Source organism: Microcaecilia unicolor, chromosome 2 (assembly GCF_901765095.1).
Source record: "Microcaecilia unicolor chromosome 2, aMicUni1.1, whole genome shotgun sequence".
Classification (NCBI taxonomy): domain Eukaryota; kingdom Metazoa; phylum Chordata; class Amphibia; order Gymnophiona; family Siphonopidae; genus Microcaecilia; species Microcaecilia unicolor.
In genome coordinates, this window is record NC_044032.1 from 358,670,149 (window position 1) to 358,689,776 (window position 19,628).

Below are 19,628 nucleotides of genomic sequence, written 5' to 3' on the forward strand. Positions count from 1 at the left end.
ATAGTAACTTTCTGTCCGGAAAGTAGAGCCTCTTTCGTAGAAAAACAGACCTTTAAAATAGTAATCTTTTCAGACTGCATACTAAATGTGACTACTAATGTGGCTCTAGATGGTATCTCATCCACAAAGGATTCAAGAAAATTAGTTAAATCCAAACTTGCAGATGCATCATCAACCATCTGAGCAACATCAGTACCCACAGTTGCAAGTCTTCAGGAAGACACATAGCACAAATTAGAAACCGAGATTGAATCTGCAATAGGAAAGCAAGTGAGGCATATTTTCAAAGCACTTAGACTTACAAAGTGACATGAGTAACCTATGGGACGTTGTAAGTCTTTGAAACTGAGCCCTTAAGTCTCCTTTGAATATTTCCTTGATAAGATAATAGAAGACAACCAATGAATCTTGGGAGAATTTAAAAACCTTGGATTTGTAGATCTCATAGCATTTTCCAAAGATTCAATTTGCCTATGCAGATTGAAACTATCCCTAATAAATAATGTCCTTGCATCATGAGAAGAGGCTCCTTAACATTCCAATCTTTCAATGTACAAAAATGTAGTATCTTGCCCCTGTAATTTTGTAATAGTGTCTAGTGAAAATTGAATAGCTGGTTCCAAAACTCCTTGGGTTTTTTTTTTTTACTAAAGGTTAGCTCGAGTTATCTGAAGTAGATCCCATTTTATTCCTATGGGCCATGCTGCAGATAACTCGAGCTAATTTTTAGTAAAAGACCCCCCCCCCCCCCCTTTGAAATTGAGTCTGTATAAATCACAGCTTTCCAAATATCCTCCAAGGTCACTTCAGGGTTAACCAAGAGGCAGAGTTGTTTGTTGCAGTGTGGCTTTTACCTTGCTCTGTTAAATTTGCTATACATGTGTGCTAATAGCTCTGGAAGACTGAACATATTTTGGGTAGCTAGATTAACTCTATTACATCTTTGATTGAATAAAGATATTTTGGGGCAGAGAGGGGAAGGAGAAACAGTAGACTCTATATAGCTGCAAACCCGTTGCAGATTCAGATAAAACTACAGGTTTAGGTTACAGGACAAAATCTTGTAGCATCCCTGAAGTGAGAGAGAGAGATTTTTGTTTTCTCCACTGGCTCACAATTTGAGGATCCTAGGCCCTTGGGTTGACTGTGCTGCAGAGAGGTTTGAATTTAGGGGATTTGATGACAGATGACATCAGCATAAGGGGCAGAATTTCCTCAGAACAGCACTCCTCAGCAGCAGCTGGAAAGCCCCAATCCTCCTCCTAATGCAGCCCTGCTCTAACAACAGGCAGACAGGCCAGGTTCACTGATTTATAGTAGCAAGTCTTTTTCTAAAATTGTAAAGTGCCAGGATGATTAGTGGGAATATTACAAAGCATCTGGATCTGGATACCCACCTGTATGAATAATAATACATGGAAATGGAAATAGCCTAATAGCCTAGTTCTGATCTGTCTGGATTCGCTGAGGCTCTGGGTCTTTCTTTTCATGGTACAATTCTTTCGATAACTACCCTGAGTGGTGGTGGGCTTGTCAGGAGCTGATGGTGGCTGTTAATTTAGAGCTAGTAACGAGACCTATGCCTATGGGTAAGAAGAGAAGACCACCTTTAAGCTCAAAATGTTGGTTTCTATGCTTCTTTCTCAGATCTTGACCTCTCCTCCATTTCCAGTGCACTACTCATACTGTCTTCTCTGTTGTTGGCTGCACATACATTGCCTAAAGCTTCTACCCTAGTTCGATCTGCCCAGTTGCTGCCTGTTCTCTGTGGGATAGTTGCTGGGGTAGGGTTGCAGCTCTTTGACACTGTGTTTGATGTAGGGGGATGCATTCTTCATCCCTGGTCACTGCTTCTCCAGTGGGCTAAGGAGTTTCTTTACCCCTGACTACAACTTTTTTATGGCCAGGTCATGCACTACCTATTCTAGGTGTAACTCGGGTCTCGCCCTTTACTAGCTCAGGTCTGCAAAACCCCAGACCCGGGTCAGAGGGAAAACACCATTTATCTTCTCTCTGGTCACAGTGTCACAGGGGATCACACACACACACATACACACACACACACACACACATTGCACTCGAACCTACTGTCGAGCTTGGGATTAGGTCAATAGTCCAGAATAGAGATCCGTGTTTGGAGCGTTAGGAACTCTATAGTGTAACTTTGCTCTCAGTCCATGAACTGATGCTCTCACTCTCTCTCCATAACTCACACTGCACTCTAGGAGTTTGATAGAATGCAAACCAACTTTACTGGGACCCTTCAACCAGCAGTTAACACTTCAAACTCTTTATGTACACAGTTCTTTTTCAAGACCATTTGTGATAATCCTGGCCCCTCTTCACTCTTAGCTTAATTCACAGCTGTACATATTTACACCAAGTCCTGTCCTTCACCAATCCCGTTGTGTCAGAAATAAATCCAAGGCTGTTTCTGTTACTTCTGATATCAATCCAAACTCTTTTAGGCACAGACCCTTTAGGCGGTCCTTACATCTAGCAGTACACTTGCAGGGCTACACTCTGGCCTTGAACAGGCTTTCCCTGCTCTGGTTCCCTCTTCTAGGCTAGATTCCCCTTATCCACCTGAAGCTCTTTCTCCTCAGTTGCCACTTAGAGGGACAGCAACTATTCCTGTACTCAGCCTGCATTTATTTCTTTCACTCTGGGACCTCTCAATACTCCCAAGGCTCCTGGAGGGGGTATAGGCAACCAAAGACCTCATGTACCTCACTCCAATTCCTTTTCTTATTTCTCAGATGTCACCCCTGCTTTCACTCTCTACAGGGAAACACTTTATCTCTGCATCTTATTGCAACACCTCCACCTTGGGCTGGACTTCCTCTCAGCTAGGGACATCCCACATCTCTAGCCCACTGGCAGGGATCTTCCTTCCCCCAGGCCCTCTGAAAACTCCAACACAGTAAACTTTAGCTATACCCTTATCATGGGGTATTACACTGGCAATGGCTACAGCTGTTGGCAAATCCAGCCAGCATCCCTCACTGGCCTCGACTGCCTTAACATTTGCTCAAATATGGCTCCTCCAAAAGCCCAGAAGAGCAGTGCCCTCAGAATCTAATCTTATCTATCATCTACCCAATAAAACACTTCTACTAGATCTGTACTACTTTCCACTAGCCAGTTTGTCCTCTACAAAGCAGCAACAGTTCAAGGCAGAGTTTAGGGGCAGCCCATCCTCCTTGCAGCCAGAGGCCCCCTAGTTTCCTGGCCTGGTCATCTTCTTCTTTAGATGCCTACTGCTATGCGGCGCTGTAGGCTTGGAAAAATAAAGTTATGACCTTAGTTCCAGGAATCCAACTGCAGTGATCCTTGCCAAGCAGCATGCTTAAGTGCATGCTGTGCAATTCCAGCATGAATGGCATCAGGAGCAAACAGTTCAAGAGCTGTTCAGAATTGGCTAGTGGTCCAAGTCTTGCAGCAAAAGTTGAGATGAAAGCAGTTGCATCCGGGATACTGCTTGTAGATGGTACCATTGACTCTGAGAAGATCAGGGTTAGGGATTGCAAGAGGCTTCAATGGTCACCTATCATCACTATTACCTCCTCCTTACTTTTATTCCTTTTATTTTTTTTTTCACTATCATTTGAAGTAAAGGCTAAGGCAGCAGGCCAGAAACTTCTTTGAAGTACTAATCTCTTGTCACTTTCACTATGTTTTAGAGCTGTAATGGTTCAGACAAATTACTTTGGGAAGACTTGGCCTTGTGAGGCCTCTTAAAACGTGCTACCTATGAAATCTGGCAAATTCACTCTACACTATACTGTTTCCATAGTATATATGGAGGGAAAGTTAAATGGTTATCATCTGCCATTAGCAAAGAACCTGCTATCTTGCTTTGTTATGAAGAAAATCACTTCTGGTAATGGTGGGTCACTGGAGGCAGTTCATTTTGCAGGGAAACGCTATGGCAGTATAACTGTGAAGAGGTCAATGGCTTATAATCCAACTCACAAGGATACAATGAAACATAAAAGAAGCCACAGCTCTTGGATTTGATTTGCATTTGATTACTCTCCTTTTCATTCATTTTAGTGTAAATCACAATCGGTTCCCTTACTAAGAAGGCTTACAGTCTAAGGCCCTATTTAGTAAGCTGCATTATAGCAGTAAAACACCTTAATTGGAAATAATGTACATTATTAGCCAGTAATGTAGGATGTTTTTTCCACTGTGTGAACAGAAGGACGGGAGCTCTCGCAGACCCAAAAGTCACGCCAAACACAGCCAAGGTGACAAGAAGTAAAAGCTAGACAATATCCAAAGTGCATAAAGTATTGATTAAAACATCCAATGACTCAACACGAGTCGTGTTTCGGCCAGACTATTTGGCGAATGTACGAGTTGATTCTCAGGTGCGGTTTTCTTGCTGTATATAAGGTGTATCATTTTTCTTTGCAACATTTGGAAAGCTAGCAAGCTCCAAAACATCCAAGACTCCTGAAGCAGGCCATGTGGCCGAAACATGACTCGTGTTGAGTCATTGGATGTCTTAATAAATACTTTATGCACTTTAGCTTTTACTTCTTGTCATCTTCGCTGTGTTTGGGATGTTTTGCCGCAACACACTTTAAAGAATAAGGAGCTGTCAAGCGTGCGCATGCAAGCAAAGCGCCTCACTATTAAGCAAAATCCTGAAAATCTGACTGGCTAGTGTATCCCGGGCACTGAATTGAGCACTCTTGCATTAGAGGTATCCTGAAGAACTGACCTATTGGCAGTCTTCAAGGACTGGGAATGAAGACCAAGGTAATAGAAGATGAGGTGACTTGCCCAAGGTCACCAGGACCAGTAGTAGGAGAAGCAGTATTTGAACGTTGGCTTCCTTGGTTCTTAGCAGGCATCTCTACCCACTAGACTACTTCTCCATTATGTAAATGTCATACATTAGAGCATACGTCAGTTTGTTTCCACTAGTTCTGCTCACTCTACATCAGTAAAACCATAAGAGAAGTAGCTCACTCTGGATCAATAAAATCATTGGAGGAGCAGCCTACTGGTGGACTGCGAACCAGGGGAACTGGGTTCAATTCTGACTTCAGCTCCTTGCGACTCTGGACAAGTCACTTTAACCCTCTATTGCCCCAGGTATAAAATAGGTACCACTTTGATTGTAGGCACAGAAAGGTAATATATCAAATCCCATCCCCTTCCCCTTGCTAGGTACTATTACAAGATGCCTAGCAGTAGAAAGAGTTCTCTTCTTTCTTTTGCACATTGGGATTCTGTTGAGAGCGTATTCTCTGATATAGCTGGGGATGAGGGATGGAGAAAAGGAATAAGACACTGCTTGTTTAAATTGGCCAGCACCTTGTGGTTACTGATACCCAAAACCAATAAAAAAAAGATGAAGGATGGATGGGGAGAAGGGATGGATGCTTGCAAAGGAGTGATAGACATGGCAACCACACAATGCAACTTGGCAGAAAAACTGCATTAAGGATAGACCTTCTGCAGTTTCATTAGCTAAAAAGATCAATGGCTGAAGGAAAAAGTGCTTGGTTTATGTTTGCTGGTTTAGCCATCCTTCAGATTTGCCAATGTAATGGTGGTGTAAGCTGCCTGCAAAGAAATGGTGTTTAGAAGGAACAATTTCATTTTTAATAATCCCTCTTTGATCTAGATTTCTTACATATCTTATTCTGACTACACTAATTTTGTTTTGTTTGCAGTCATCAATACGCTATATTAAAAGGGAAAGCTCAGATCTTGATTGAATTTGTTCGTTGGTGGGTATGTTGCATTATAATAGCTCAAAAGCTCAGCAGCTGCCGTGTGCTTAAGCAGGGAGCACAAATGTTTTTGAGGCGTTAAATGTCTGTGCTTATGCCCTTTCTTCTGAAATACTCCATTCAAAATGAATTTCCCTAGAGCAAATTCTGAGCCAAGTGCAGTGTTTACATATTGAGAAGTGTCTAAATGATCGCTCAAGGCTTTGTGAAGCTGTAGAAGTTTGACAGGAATCTTACTGGTTAATTCTAAAGCAGAATTATGGAGGCTTTGTAAGAAATACCAGCTGCTTAGTATAGTATGAAAGGCTCTGCAAAGCTAGTTTTATTCATTTCTTGTTTTATACGGAGCTTGGGGGAGGGGAGAGAGTAACTCTACAACAGGGCGCATTAAATAATTTCAAAAACAGCACCTATTTTATGAAGGGGTTGGGAACTACAGGCCGGTAAGTCTGACTTCTGTGATAAGTAAATGGAAAAGCTTTTAAAACAGAGAATAGGGAGGTCTCTGGAATTCAATGAATTGCAGGGCCCAAGGCAACATGGTTTTACTAGACTCAGATCTTGTCAGACAAATCTGATTAATTTCATTGATTGGGTGACCACAGAGTTGGGTCAAGGCAGAGCACTAGATGTGGAGATGTGGTGTATTTAGATTTTAGCAAAGCCTTTGACACGGTTCCACATAGACGACTAATAAATAACCGAGAGCCGTTGGTATGGGTCCTAAAATGAGTGACTGGTTTAGGAACTGGTTAAGTGGAAGGCGACAGAGGGTAGTCATAAATGGAGTTTACTCTGAGGAAAGGGATGTTACCAGTGGTGTGTGTTAGGTTTGGTTCTTGGGCCAGATCTTTTAATTATTTACGTGATATTGCTGAAGGGCAATATGTAAGGTTTGCCTCTTTGTGGATGACACTAAAATGCAATGGGATAGACTCCCCACCATCACCTCCCTCCATGGTGTAGATAACATGAGTAGTGACCTAGCGAAGTTTAAAAAATGGTCCAGAATATTGCAGCTAAGATTTAATGCTAAAAAAAGTATGGTCATGCATTTGGGCTGCAAAAATCCGAAGGAATAGTTCAGTATAGGAGTTGAAGAACTACTGTGCTCAAAAGAAGAGCAGGATTTGGATGTGGACAAATAGGTAGAAAAGGCGACAGTGAAAGCTAAAAGCATATTTATGCGCAAATGAAAAGGAATAACCAGCAGGAAAAAAGAGGTAATAATGCCCCTATATAAGACTCTAATCCTATGCTCCCTCATTCCAGATCTTCCTTTCAAATACCTCCATGGTATAAATGCATCCTGTGCATTTATACCATGGAGGTATTCAAACATTTCTATCATATGTCCCCTTGCCCACCTTTCTTCCAAAGTATACATATTGAGATCTTTAGGTATGTTCCCATGCTCTTTAAAATGAAGACTGTGTTTGTCTGCATTGCTTAGGGGCCCTTTTACCAAGCTGCAGGAAAAAAGGCCCTGCATTGGCAATGGTGGCTGTTTTTCCTGTGCCCCAAGGCCCTTTTTACTGCAGTGCGTAAAAAGACCCCAGGCACACATGGCCATGCAGTAACAGAACTCTTACCACATGGCCATGCGATGGGGAGCACTTACCACCACCCACTGAGGTGGCGATAAGGGCTCTCATGCTAACCCAGCAGTAACCGGGCAGTGTGTGAGGATGTCCGATTACTGCCATGCAAGCCATTTCCAGGGGTTTTATACTTTCCCCAGAAATGGCACACGCTCGGGGCGGGACTACTTCTGGCGGCTGCGTTGGCTGGTGGTAGTCCCGAACGAGCAATCGGTAAGCCCATGTACACCCCATTGCGTGTACACCCCATCGCAGTTACACGTTAGCAACTTTGCTGTGTACTTTATAGAATATCACTTAGCACTTATGCATGTAACTGCCAATTGGATGGTCTTATGGACAAGTGGGCTAATCCTCAATTTTGGAAATTTGCAGTTTGTTTTGGATCTAGTGTAGAGCAGGGCCACTGAGGGGGGGGGGCAGGGGGGGACAAAATTCCCTGGGCCCGGGCCTCCAAGGGGGGCCCGGCGCTGCAGTCCCACCCGCTTTCCATCGTCAACCGTCTGCCACCGGGCCGGACCCCCTACATTGAATCATAGTGCCTCTCACCTCCATGTGAAAGCGCTGCAGGCAGCAGCAGATCGCCTCCCTTCGAGCCTCCTTCCCTCCCTGTGTCCCGCTCTCGTCTGACGTAACTTCCGCAAGGGTGGGACACAGGGAGGGAAGGCGGCCCGAAGGGAGGCGATCTGCTGCTGCCTGCAGCGCTTTCACATGGAGGTGAGAGACGCTGTGATTTCAATGCAGGGGGCTTGGCCCAGTGGCGGACGGAAGGGGGGTGCAGCGGCGGCAACCTCAGGGGGGGGGCTGTAGGGGCGGACGGAGGGGGCAGGTGGAGGGGGAGCGGTGGTCACGGCAACCTTGGAGGGGTGAGAGGAGAGCAGCGGTGACATTGGAGGGGGGCTGCGGGGGCGGGGCCCCGGGGGCAGCCTAGCCCCAGGCCCAGCCCAGCCTCTTGGGGTCCTGGTGCAGGGCCTCTCAACTGAGTCCTCGGGTAGCACCCAGCCAGCCAGCCTAGTTTTCAAGATACCCGCAATGAATATGCATGAGATAGTTTTACATACAGTGAAGTCAGTGCATACAAGTTTATCTCATACAGATTTATTATGAATATCTTGAAAACCAAACTGGGTTGGTGTGTACAGAGAACTGGGTTGAAAACCCATGATCTAGTGCATCAAGACATCACTATGTACATGCCAATCATTTAATCTATGTACGTGAACACTGTTACACAAATGTAGTAAATAAATACATAAATAAATAAATATTTACCTGTTGTGAAAGATCTGTCCCTCCTCCAGGGATTCGCAGGATCTCGCCGCCTCCTCTGAGACTTCGGCTATGGGCCAGGCTTCATGCCAAGCACCATAGCCCACTGTAATCCACAGGGTACGCCTCAAGATGACCAATAACTCCAAAAGCAATTCAGTAAGTTTTTATTTTCTGGGTGCTCACAGTCTAGCAGTTCAAAGCAAAGACAGGAACCAAAATCACAACCCCATTGTTTCCCTTTTCAAAGGGAGCAGCACAGCAGGGTAAAAAGAAGGATAAACCCCACTGCTTCCAGCACTCAGTTTGTTCCTCCTTAAGCAATCATTCAGCCCAGCGCTCCTCCCCCTCTCTGGAGAGGGGCTGTAGGCTGCAGCAAACAAAACACAAAAACCACTGCTACATCTCTACCCCAAATGCAGTGGCAAACAGTTAAAAAAAAAAACCTCTTCCTTTCGCTTTGAGTAGTTCACATAGGGGAAAACAATAATCCCTCCTCAAAACAGCACCCTTTTCACTCTGAGGAGTTCAGCAGCACACAGTTCAAAAACAGCCTGAACTCTATGGGGAGATATAAGGATCCCACCCTTTCTGGGTCACACTTTCAATATCAGTGACCCTTCTCCCGCACGACCCATGTTCTTTCACCTTTCAGCCCAGCTGCCATACCACGAAGTCACCTGCTTTCTCAGCTTTTTCCCCAATGATTGAGCCCATGCTGCTATGTCCATTGGTTCCTCCAGGTTTTCCCCTCTCTCTCTCTCCTCGGCCTCTTGCCACTCCATGGGTTCCTCGTCCCACCCACCTTTCAGCTGTTCCTCCTCCTCCTGATTAACCCCTGGGGACACCTCCCTTGCCTTGGCAGAGTTCTCCCCTGGAGGCTGCTGGGGAGGATAGTTTCTGTACCAGGGTTTTCCCCGGGGCTGCTGGATATTGTAGTCTTTCTCCATCCTCCATTTTCCAGTGGGCACGAACCCTTTTCTTTTCTCCCTCTGCGGAAGTAGCAAAAGCAAGGCTCTGTTCTGTCTCCCTTTTCTCTTGAGCCTCCTCACTTCTCCCTCTTCCACTTCCATTTTATCCACCCCCTCGTCCTCATCTTCACACTATGGACAAGTGGACTAAGCTAAAAGCTGATAAATATCACAGATTTTTGTACGTGATTAAATGGGCTATCCCCATGAGCCACATGGACAACTGGGCCAACCATCTCAAATATGAAAAATGGGTTAGTCCACTTGTCCATAAGAGCGTCCAAATATTGGTGCCTCTGATGCGCATAAGTCATATTATTTTAAAAATATGTACATGCTCTTCTAATGTTAGGTGCCAAGTTATAGAATGAGGGAGTAAAGTGTGTGCGTGACTCATATGTAGGTATGTTTTGGGACAGAGCTGGGGCACACCATGGACAGGGTCACTATTTATGTGCACATTCTTTGTAAAATACACACACACATATATGTATGTATAATATTTTTGAATCTAGCCTTGATTTCTGATGGTTTATCTCTAATATTTTATGTGTCCTTTATAAAATAGCCTAAAATTAGGCACCTCCCCTCCAGACCTAGGATACCCATTCTAAAATTACCTTCGACATATCTATAATTCAGAAATGGATTCTTCCAGACATCTATTTAATGTGCAAATGCATTTTTCCCCTTTTGATGAAATATATTTGGCAAAGAAAACACAAATGGCCTTTTACTGCATGCACAGCTATGAAATAGAAGATCAATAATAAAAGAGCATTTTATTTCTCTATGAATCTGTAAAAAAATTGGGAGGTTTCTGTATACTTGCCTTTTGCTTTTTTTTTTTTTTTTTATAACTTAGGGCCTCTTTTACCAAAGTGTGCTAGCTATTCCCTGTACAGCAATGCTGACAAAGCCCATTTACTTTGAGAGCCGCGTTAACCTTGTATGCTTAAACATGTACGCGCTAACAATATCCATATAGGTGCCTACATGGTTAGCGGGTGCGCTAATTGTAGGCGCATTAAAAATGCTAACACACCTTAGTAAACAGGGCCCTGAATGGGCTTCGTTGGCACTGCTGCATGGGAACCATTAGCACAGCTTGGTAAAAAAGGCCCTTATTTTGAATTCACTTCAGAGCTACCAACATAGGCCTGTAATCCATTATGCATATAGTACTCCTTGTGTAGGCAAACCTGTGACTTGAGGACTTCACAAGGCCTGTGTAAGAGCAGAAAATGTTGGGTGTTCAACTACTGGTCCATGACTAGAAGAGGCTAATGAGAGTGATTCCTAATGAAAGGAACTTGTGTTCGTGTGTACTCCATTCCTTTACTCTACTGATGTCATCAGAATTTATCCTCTCTCATAGCTATGCAATTAGAAGGTATTCAATGAGGTCAAGAATTTGCTAGCGCCCGTTTCATTTGCTCTGAAACGGGCTTCTTTTACTAGTCATATAATATTTAGCACCAATATAGAGTATGGCTTTTGTAAAAACAAATGTCAAATTGTGTGTTGTTTGTTGGTATACTTTGAAAAAAAAAAACACTCTTTAGGAAACCATGTGGTCCCTGAAATATTTATTCTTATGTTGAGTCACTAAAAATCTCAGAGCCCATTAAGATTCTGCTGCTGCATAATGCTGTGTTAATTTGGAGGTTTTCATTCTCTATGATCATATTGAGAATTCATCTCAGTCTTGCATTGAGTTGCTCTTGCTCACAGTTCCAGCTGGATTTCCTTCTGGGTGGTTTCACCATGGGATAGTGGCAAAGATGTTGATTTCTTGTTGGCATGTAGGAACATGAACTGAGCAATTCAGTGTATTTTCCCCTATATCCCTGTGCATCAGAAACCCCACTATGACATCAGAAGGAACTCTAAGTGGAATTAACACTAAACAGAGTTTTAAAAACTTGAAGGTATTGTGTGTATCAATCTCCACCAGTTCTTTTTGCATTTGTTTCCCTAATCTTCATGTGTGTTTTTCTATTTACCAGCCTGATCCACAAAAACTTTGCAGAAAAAAAGTAAGGCTGATAACTGGATCCAGATTCACAGATTTGCTCCAGTCCTGGGTTTACCCTAGTATACGTTGGGACTTGTAGTCCTGATTTTCTTTGGGAATGCAATGGAGAAATCAGAACTACAAGTCTCTGCATGCAATGGAGGTTCCAAAGGATCAGGAGAAGGGTAATTGTATTTGAACTATGTAATGTATACATACAGATTTAAACAGTGGGTAAGATTCAGTAAATGGCATCCAAAGTTGTGCACCATTAAAATCCGCACTAAGCACCAATTCTATTAAGGTCTGTGATTCCCTGGGCAGGGATTATGGGGTAGCCCTGTGAATAACTCAGCCAGACAAGGGATATAAATTTGAAAATAAGTTTTTTATTCACCTGAGCCCTGGGACCTGTTGCTTCACAGGCCAGGAACCTCAGATGCAACAGTTTACCTTAATTAGTAACAGTCTTGAGTAGACCTCTGGCTAGCAGGCCAAGCAGTCTGTGGCTGGTTAGGCTGCCCTGCCCCAAACACAGTCTGTACGTTTCCTGGGCTTCTAAGACTCAGGTCTGGCCCCAGTCAGACCTCGGCAAGGCTTGCAAGTCGTAACAAAAACAAACTTTGGCTTACCTTAGCCCCAGTCAGAACTGCTAAGTATATTCAGTAAAGACAAAGACTAGAGCTACAGTTCTTCCTTCCCTGGGCCTCCTCGCTCTGTCTTTTAAAAACCCAGGTATTGACTCTAGGGATCAGTGCTCTTAAGATGGCCCAGGCTAGTTAGAGAGGGACTTTTCTTAAGGGTTAGAGGCAGTGTTCTATAAACCCTATCACACAGTCACTTAGTGCTAAACAACCTTCATAGAACAGCATTTTCCCATGCTCATCTTTATTGGATTTGGATTTTGCTCACACCCTTTTCAGTAGTAGCTCAAGGTGAGGTACATTCAGGTACACTGGGTATTTTCCTTGTCCCTGGAGAGCTCACAATCTAAGTTTGTACCTGAGGCAATGGAAGGTTAAGTGATTTGTTCAAGCTCACAAGGACCAGCACTGGGATTTGAACTGGCCACTTCTGGATGTCAACACCAGTACTATAACCACTGGGCCACTCCTCCACTCCACTCATGAAGTGCAAGAACTTATGCCTGCTAAAAGCTGGTGTAAAGCCTGGCACCCAACTGATGGCAATTGGGTGAGGAAATCCAAGTATTCTATGGCATTCTGCCTAATTTCTGGGAATGCCCCGACCTGTCCATTGCCCCCTTTTGAGTTATGCCCTATGAAATTTGAGTGCCCACTGCGTGTAAGTCCTAATTAGTGTCAATTACCTGAAATAGTTGATTGTTAGCACCTAATTGACAAATTAGTTTCTATGTACCTCTGGACCGCCCAAAGACTCCCATCCCATGATAGCACCTGGAGTTAAAAATCCCCACCCTCCATAAGTCCCCCTAGGCCTTTCTCTGTCACTCTCTGGTAGTCTAGAGAAGGAATGGTCTCCAACTGCTCCTGCCTCTGTCAGTACTTTATTCAAAATGGTGCCAGTAACCCCTTTTAGCAATTTTTCACTAACCGACAGTGCTCATCACACAGGTTTTATGCGTGGTAACAGTTTTCCGAAAACTGCATAGGATTTTTGTATCTGTTTTGTCCTTATTTTTGAGAGCATCTTTTATTTTGGACCCCTGAGGCAGGCACTGTTAATGCCAAAACAAGGCCCGTGTCGGGTCTTTAAGAATAAAGGACTCTTATTTGCCACAGTCTTGAAGACCCAGCTGTTCTTTTTTCTTTTGCTTCTTGTTTTTGTGTACTTCTGAACCCTCGCCAGTAAACCCTAGATATAATCTCACAGTATTACCATTAGGGGGTCAAACTGTCATCCTGAAACCCTGCTGAACTTCTAACAATGAAACTCAGGGCCAAACCTGGCACAACTGCATTGATATTTGAAAAACAGAACTTTTAACTCTGGGATTCCAGGTTGAGACAAGCTGCTTGTTCTGCCTTTTGAGAGGCAGACTAATGCATACTATGGCCCTGCAGGAGCAGTGATATAGACTTTAATGGACTGGACCCGACATGGGCCGTGTTTCGGTGCCCAACAGCACCTGCCTCAGGGGTCAATGTCAATCTCCTTAGGGGTGTAAAAGGAAAAGCAATGTCCTAGTATGAGAATTACCAAATATCAAACAGATTACATCAGTTACTTCCAACCGCTAAAATCGTAGCCCTTTTGTGCTTTTTTTGTGTATTGCTTTGCTCTTTGTAGGTTTGGACCCTCTCTGTTTTTGCTGCCTGCAGGAGCAGGCCATGGGAGAGAATTTTATGAACATAGGAATAGACGTATGGTGTGTTTATTTTCTCTTGACCTGTGAAAGGAACAAGTCACCCTATTTTCTGCACATAAATAAATTATTTTATTTCACATTTAAAACCTCTCTGTGGCAGTGTTCACCAAGGCTCCAGGCCTGCTGCCACTCGTGCTGCTACACTGGGCTTAACAGTAAAATAACACACCTTAACAGTAGCCCACATGGATAACTTCCTCCCTATACAAATTCTTTCCTTTTGTCTTTACTGAGAAGGATGTCAGAGAGATACTCATGCCAAAAAACGTTTTGATGATGATGATTTAGCGGAGATGATTCACATCACGTTAAACTTGTAAGATGCAATGGTGTACGTCTCCAAGCTCTGAAAGAACTTAAAAATGAATTGCAGACCAATTACTAGTTCTATGTAATCTATCATTATAATTAGAGAATGGTGCCCGAGGATTGGAGGGTGGTAAGCGTAACATGAATCTTTAAAAAAAAAGGCTCCAGGAGTGATCCAACAAACTACAGATAGGTGAGCCTGATGGGTGAACTGGGCAAAATGAGAGAAGGGGAAGCTATTCTGAAATTACTGATTGTGTTTAATTATTTCATGTATTTGTAAACATTTATAACCTAGAAATCCATGCTTTTAAACAGTTTGCAATATAAATAAATCAAAACAAATAAAAATAAAACAAAAAAATAAAGAAAACAATCAGCAAAATATAATAGATTGCACTTCAAAAAACAATCCCATAATGCTTATATTTAGTCATTTTACTATTGTTATGCTGTTTACAAAATTATAAGTTTTTTTATGTTAAACTGTTACCTGCTGTACACCGCCTTGGGTGAATCTCTTCATAAAGGCGGTTAATAAATCCCAATAAATAAATAAAATAAATATAATCTAAAAATGTGTTAAAAGAGGCATCTCCACAAATGTATTATTTAAAAGCATGGAGTGGCCTAGTGGTTAGGGTGGTGGACTTTGGTCCTGAGGAACTGAGTTCAATTCCCACTTCAGGCACAGGCAGCTCCTTGTGACTCTGGGCAAGTCACTTAACCCTCCATTGCCCCATATAAGCCGCATTGAGCCTACCATGAGTGGGAAAAGCGTGGGGTACAAATGTAACAAAAAAGAAATGCCTTAATCTTTTTTCTAAAATGCAATAAATCATCCTCCAAGGACTAGATTCTATAAATGGTGCAGAAAAATTGGCGCTGAAAAATGTGTACACTGAGCACTATTCTAGAAAAGGTCCATATCCTTTATAGAATAGCACTAAGGAGGAGATTCTATATATGGCATCTAAAAAAGTGGCGCTGAAATCTGTGCCAACTAAGCATATTCTATCATCGGCACCTAGATTTAGGCACTGATTATAGAATATGCTTAGTTGATATTTCAGCGCCTAAATCATGGCGTAAACCCTGGCGCGTAGATTTAAGCACACTGGGCCATATTCTTTAACTAGGCGCCTGAATTTCAGAACGCCCATGCAACGGCCATTTCCCCACCCATAACCAAGTCCCTTTTTGCCTACTCACATTAGAAGTTCGGCACACATCATTACAGAATACGCTTAGCGAGTTGTGCGCCTAAATTCTAATCAATGCCAATTAGTGCTCATTGCTTGTTAAGTTCTGATATCAGAACTTAATAACCTTTTAAGACAATTAAGTTATATGGGCTGATTTTGGCAGTGCTGGCACCTAAGTTAGATGCAGATCGAATCTATTCTGTAGCAATACACGTAAATTTTGAGAACACCTCTGCAATGCCCCTGTCCACACCCCCTTGAGATTTTGCACTGTAGGAGTTCCACCCACATCATTATAAAATAGGATGTGCATGTAACTCCCAATTAAGGCCAATTAATGCCAATATTTGGTTATCACCAGTCAATTATTGGCACTGATTGGCATGCAACTGTAGTAGCCATATATAGAAATCCCGGGGCTAGTGCAGTTCAAGATGGAAAGAATTCCACAGAAGGGGAGCTGAACACTTAAATGCTCATGAATGAATCTCTACTTTCTGCAGTACTATTCTCTTGGAGTCATTCTGCCGGTTTTCTGCTGCACTTTGATGCGGTTTTGTTTGAAATCAAGAATTCAGGTGTTTTTTTGTGGTAACATTTGGTGTCTTCAAATTAAGCACTGGCGCATTGTTATTTCACACATTTTTTTTTTTTTTTGGACATTGTGCACTGTTTTAGGACCCTTGACGCAGGCAGTTTTGCCGAAACAAGGACCGTGTCGGGTCTGTCCAATAAATTTGAGTTGATGCCCCCTATCTTGAAGGCTCCTTGTGCTTTTGTTGTCTGCTCTTGTGGTAGTGTACTTTGGTTTCTCTCTCCTACATCTACTGTACTTTCATTGTTGACCTAAACAGCAAACCATGATTCATATGAACAAACATAGCTTAATGCAGCATAAGAATTACAAAGGAAGATTTTCCTTATCTAATCTGTTTGATTTTCCTGATGGCATTAATAAACATGTGTAGCAGGATACCACAATGTACCTTCTATATTCAAACAGCACCTCTGCTCCTAGATGCTGAGAGGGGGGGGGGGGGCAGGGGAGGCAAAATTCCACAGGTCTGGGCTTCCAAGGGGGCCCGGAGCAGGGGTCTTTCTCTCTCTCCTGCTTCTGACGGGACCCGGGTGATCGTGTCCCAACAGGAGCAAGAGAGAGAAAACTCTGGTGCCGGGCCTCCCTTGCATTGCTTGCCTAGCAGCTGCTGGGCCCTCAGGCCGCGCATGCTCAGTTTTGAGATTGAGCATGTGCGACCTGAGGAAAGCACCCACAGGGGCAGGCAATGCTGGGCAGAGGAAGGAGCCGTGCTGCCTGCAGTTGGTGGGGCCATCCAAGGTACTTCAGGCGAGTGGGTGGGGGGGGGGGGGTGGCGGCGGTGATGATGATTGTGGGGGAGGGCTGCGGCGATGACGATTCTGCCCCGGGCCTGATGGCGGCAGCCCAGCCCCGGGCCTGGCTCAGTCTCTCAGCAGCCTTGCCTCTGCTCCAGTTTGCTCTTATCCTATTATGAACTGTATATTTGTGTGGATCATTAATCAAGGTGTGCTATTTAAAGATATTCCTGATTCCCACTTTTTTGTCTTTATTTCACAATAGCCTAGGCCCTGAGGTTTCTGCCTTCCTCTATCCACCAGGACCTTTTATTTTATTGCACTGATGTACTTTCTTCCTCTGTTTTCTCCTGTGCTTTAGTGCCAACTGCATCCTTTTGTTCTTTTATACTGGACCCCTGAGGCATGTCCTCAGCCAAGGACGTTTTTATAACAGGAGATGGCATGACATCAAAAAGTTGAAGCTGTCTCCCCCCCCCCCCCTCCCCGTGCAGCCGCCATATTGGTTCACCATCAGCTGCATCCTTAACTCTTTCCTTCCTGCTCTTCCCTCGCATTCTGTCAGTTTTCAGCGCATTTTTATTTAATCTCAGTTATAGAAACATACTGGCTTGTGCAGTATATGCATGTAGACAGAAGAACAGTCAGAATGGAATTACCTTTCATCGGTTAGGGTAGTAATGCAATAAAAACAGCAATCAGAAGTGGAAGAATACCAGGGTACATAGAAGAAGGAAAAAGCAAAATTATAACACTTTGTAAATTTTGTTTCAGGCAGCCTAGGAGGTTTAATAAAAACTCTGAATGTTGTCTATTAAACCTCCTTGTGGGTAGCAGGGGAACATCTCTCGTCTTCCTGTGACAGCGGGTGGGCAGATGATTGTGCTCTTGCACAATTCCATAATTATGTATAATTTAGCACAGGTTAATCTCTCCCGTGGACCCAACGCTGACAAACACAACACTCACTGCTCCTGAATCCCTGACAGAGGCGAAAACCACGTACCCCAGTCACCACCATGGAAAGGATCGGGCAGCTCACATGAAACCTGAGCCGGAAACTCACCCTTACTTTCCTGTGGCAACTCAATAGTAGTTTGTGCTGGAAGAACATATGGGAAGCTGTCAAATTAAAAAAAAAATCCTATTGTTTTTATGTAGAAATATCTTTATTGTTATCATAAGGCATATATAAATTCTATATATCATGCCTAAAAAATCAGCACCAAAAATATGCTTATGCTTCTATATTGTGTATGTTTTATTGTGAATCGCTTAGATCTAAGTGGGGTATAAGTTTTAGAAATAAGTAAATAAATAAATATAAGCTGTGCCTCGATGTAGGCACAGTTTATAGAAAGCTAGGAACACCCATAACCTGCCCATGGCCAAGCCCCTGTTTCAGATCCACATCTTAGAATTTAAACGTATCACTTTATAGAATACGCTTAGACATTTGTGTGTGTAAATTCTAATTAATGCCAATTAGTGTCAATAATTGCTTGTTAAGTTCAATTATCAGCGCTGATTGGCTTGTTAAAGCTAATTAAGTTCCACGAACAAATCCAGAATATGCCCGTATTTGTGTGCACAACTCAAGTTGCATTATATAGAATCCAGGGTATAGCGCAACACTGAAATCCACATTATAAAGTGATGAGAATAACAAAGCAAGTTCTGGAGCACTGACAAAAAACATTTTGACTATAACTCTCCTCCCCTTCACAGACCCTATGAAAACTCCCCAACTCCCCATTACATTCTCCTCCCTCCCCGCTCCCCTCCTAACAGAAACAATGCAAACTCAATGAGGTTTACTAAAACAATATAAACCTCATACGTTTGCTATTGTTTTCAATAGTGTCTGCATATATTTGGGGTCACTCAATATGGTGGCAAGCTCCGCCCACTGGCTTCAGACCAGATAATGGGCCAGATAGACTCATGCCGTTTCCTGTCAAAGAGCCTCCTTGCCCTCACCACCTCATGAAAGGTCTGCTATATGTGCTTAAGTGGGAACCAGTTGAAATAGTGCACTGCACCTGATTTTTTCAGAATTCATTTAACAATATCCCTCTTGAAGAAATGTAAAGCCATGATGGAATAGGGGCAATGTCCTGTTCTGTATTGAGAACTGGTTAAAAGATTGGAAACAGAGAGGAGGACTAAATGGTTCATTTTCTCAGTGGAAAAAGTTAAATAGTGGACTGCCTCAATGATCTATACTGGGACAGACAGTATAGATCAGTGATGGGCAACCTTTTGAGCTTGGTGTGTCAAAATTCGCCAAAAAACCGAGCATAACTCGGGTGGTGTGTCACTTCAAGAAAAATCACTGCTACTAGGACCACCCCCGGGCCCCCCCTACCCGAGATCGCTGCCCACCCGAGGTTGCCGGGCCCCCCCTCCACCCGCTACCGGGCCCGGAACTAACCTTAAAGCCTCCTTTCACGTCGCAGCAAGCAGCAGCAGGGCAGACCTCTCCTCCTTCCTTCTGTGCTCCGCCCTCGCGGACGTTACATCAGGCGAGGGCAGGACACCGAAGGAAGGAGTGGCCTGCCCTGCTGCTGCTTGCTGCGATGTGAAAGGAGGCTTTAAGGTTAGTTTCCGGGAGCGAGGAGGGAGGGCGGACCACACTGCGGCGGCGCCGCGTGTCATCAAAAATGGCTACGCGTGTCAGTGCTGACACGTGTGTCATAGGTTCGCCATCAGGGGTATAGATCCATGGGGTAATATTTAAAATTCTGGCTGCTGCAGGTTTTAATACTCAGATAACCAGCTCTGGGCTATACCCAGATATCTATGCTGAACATCAGGGTAT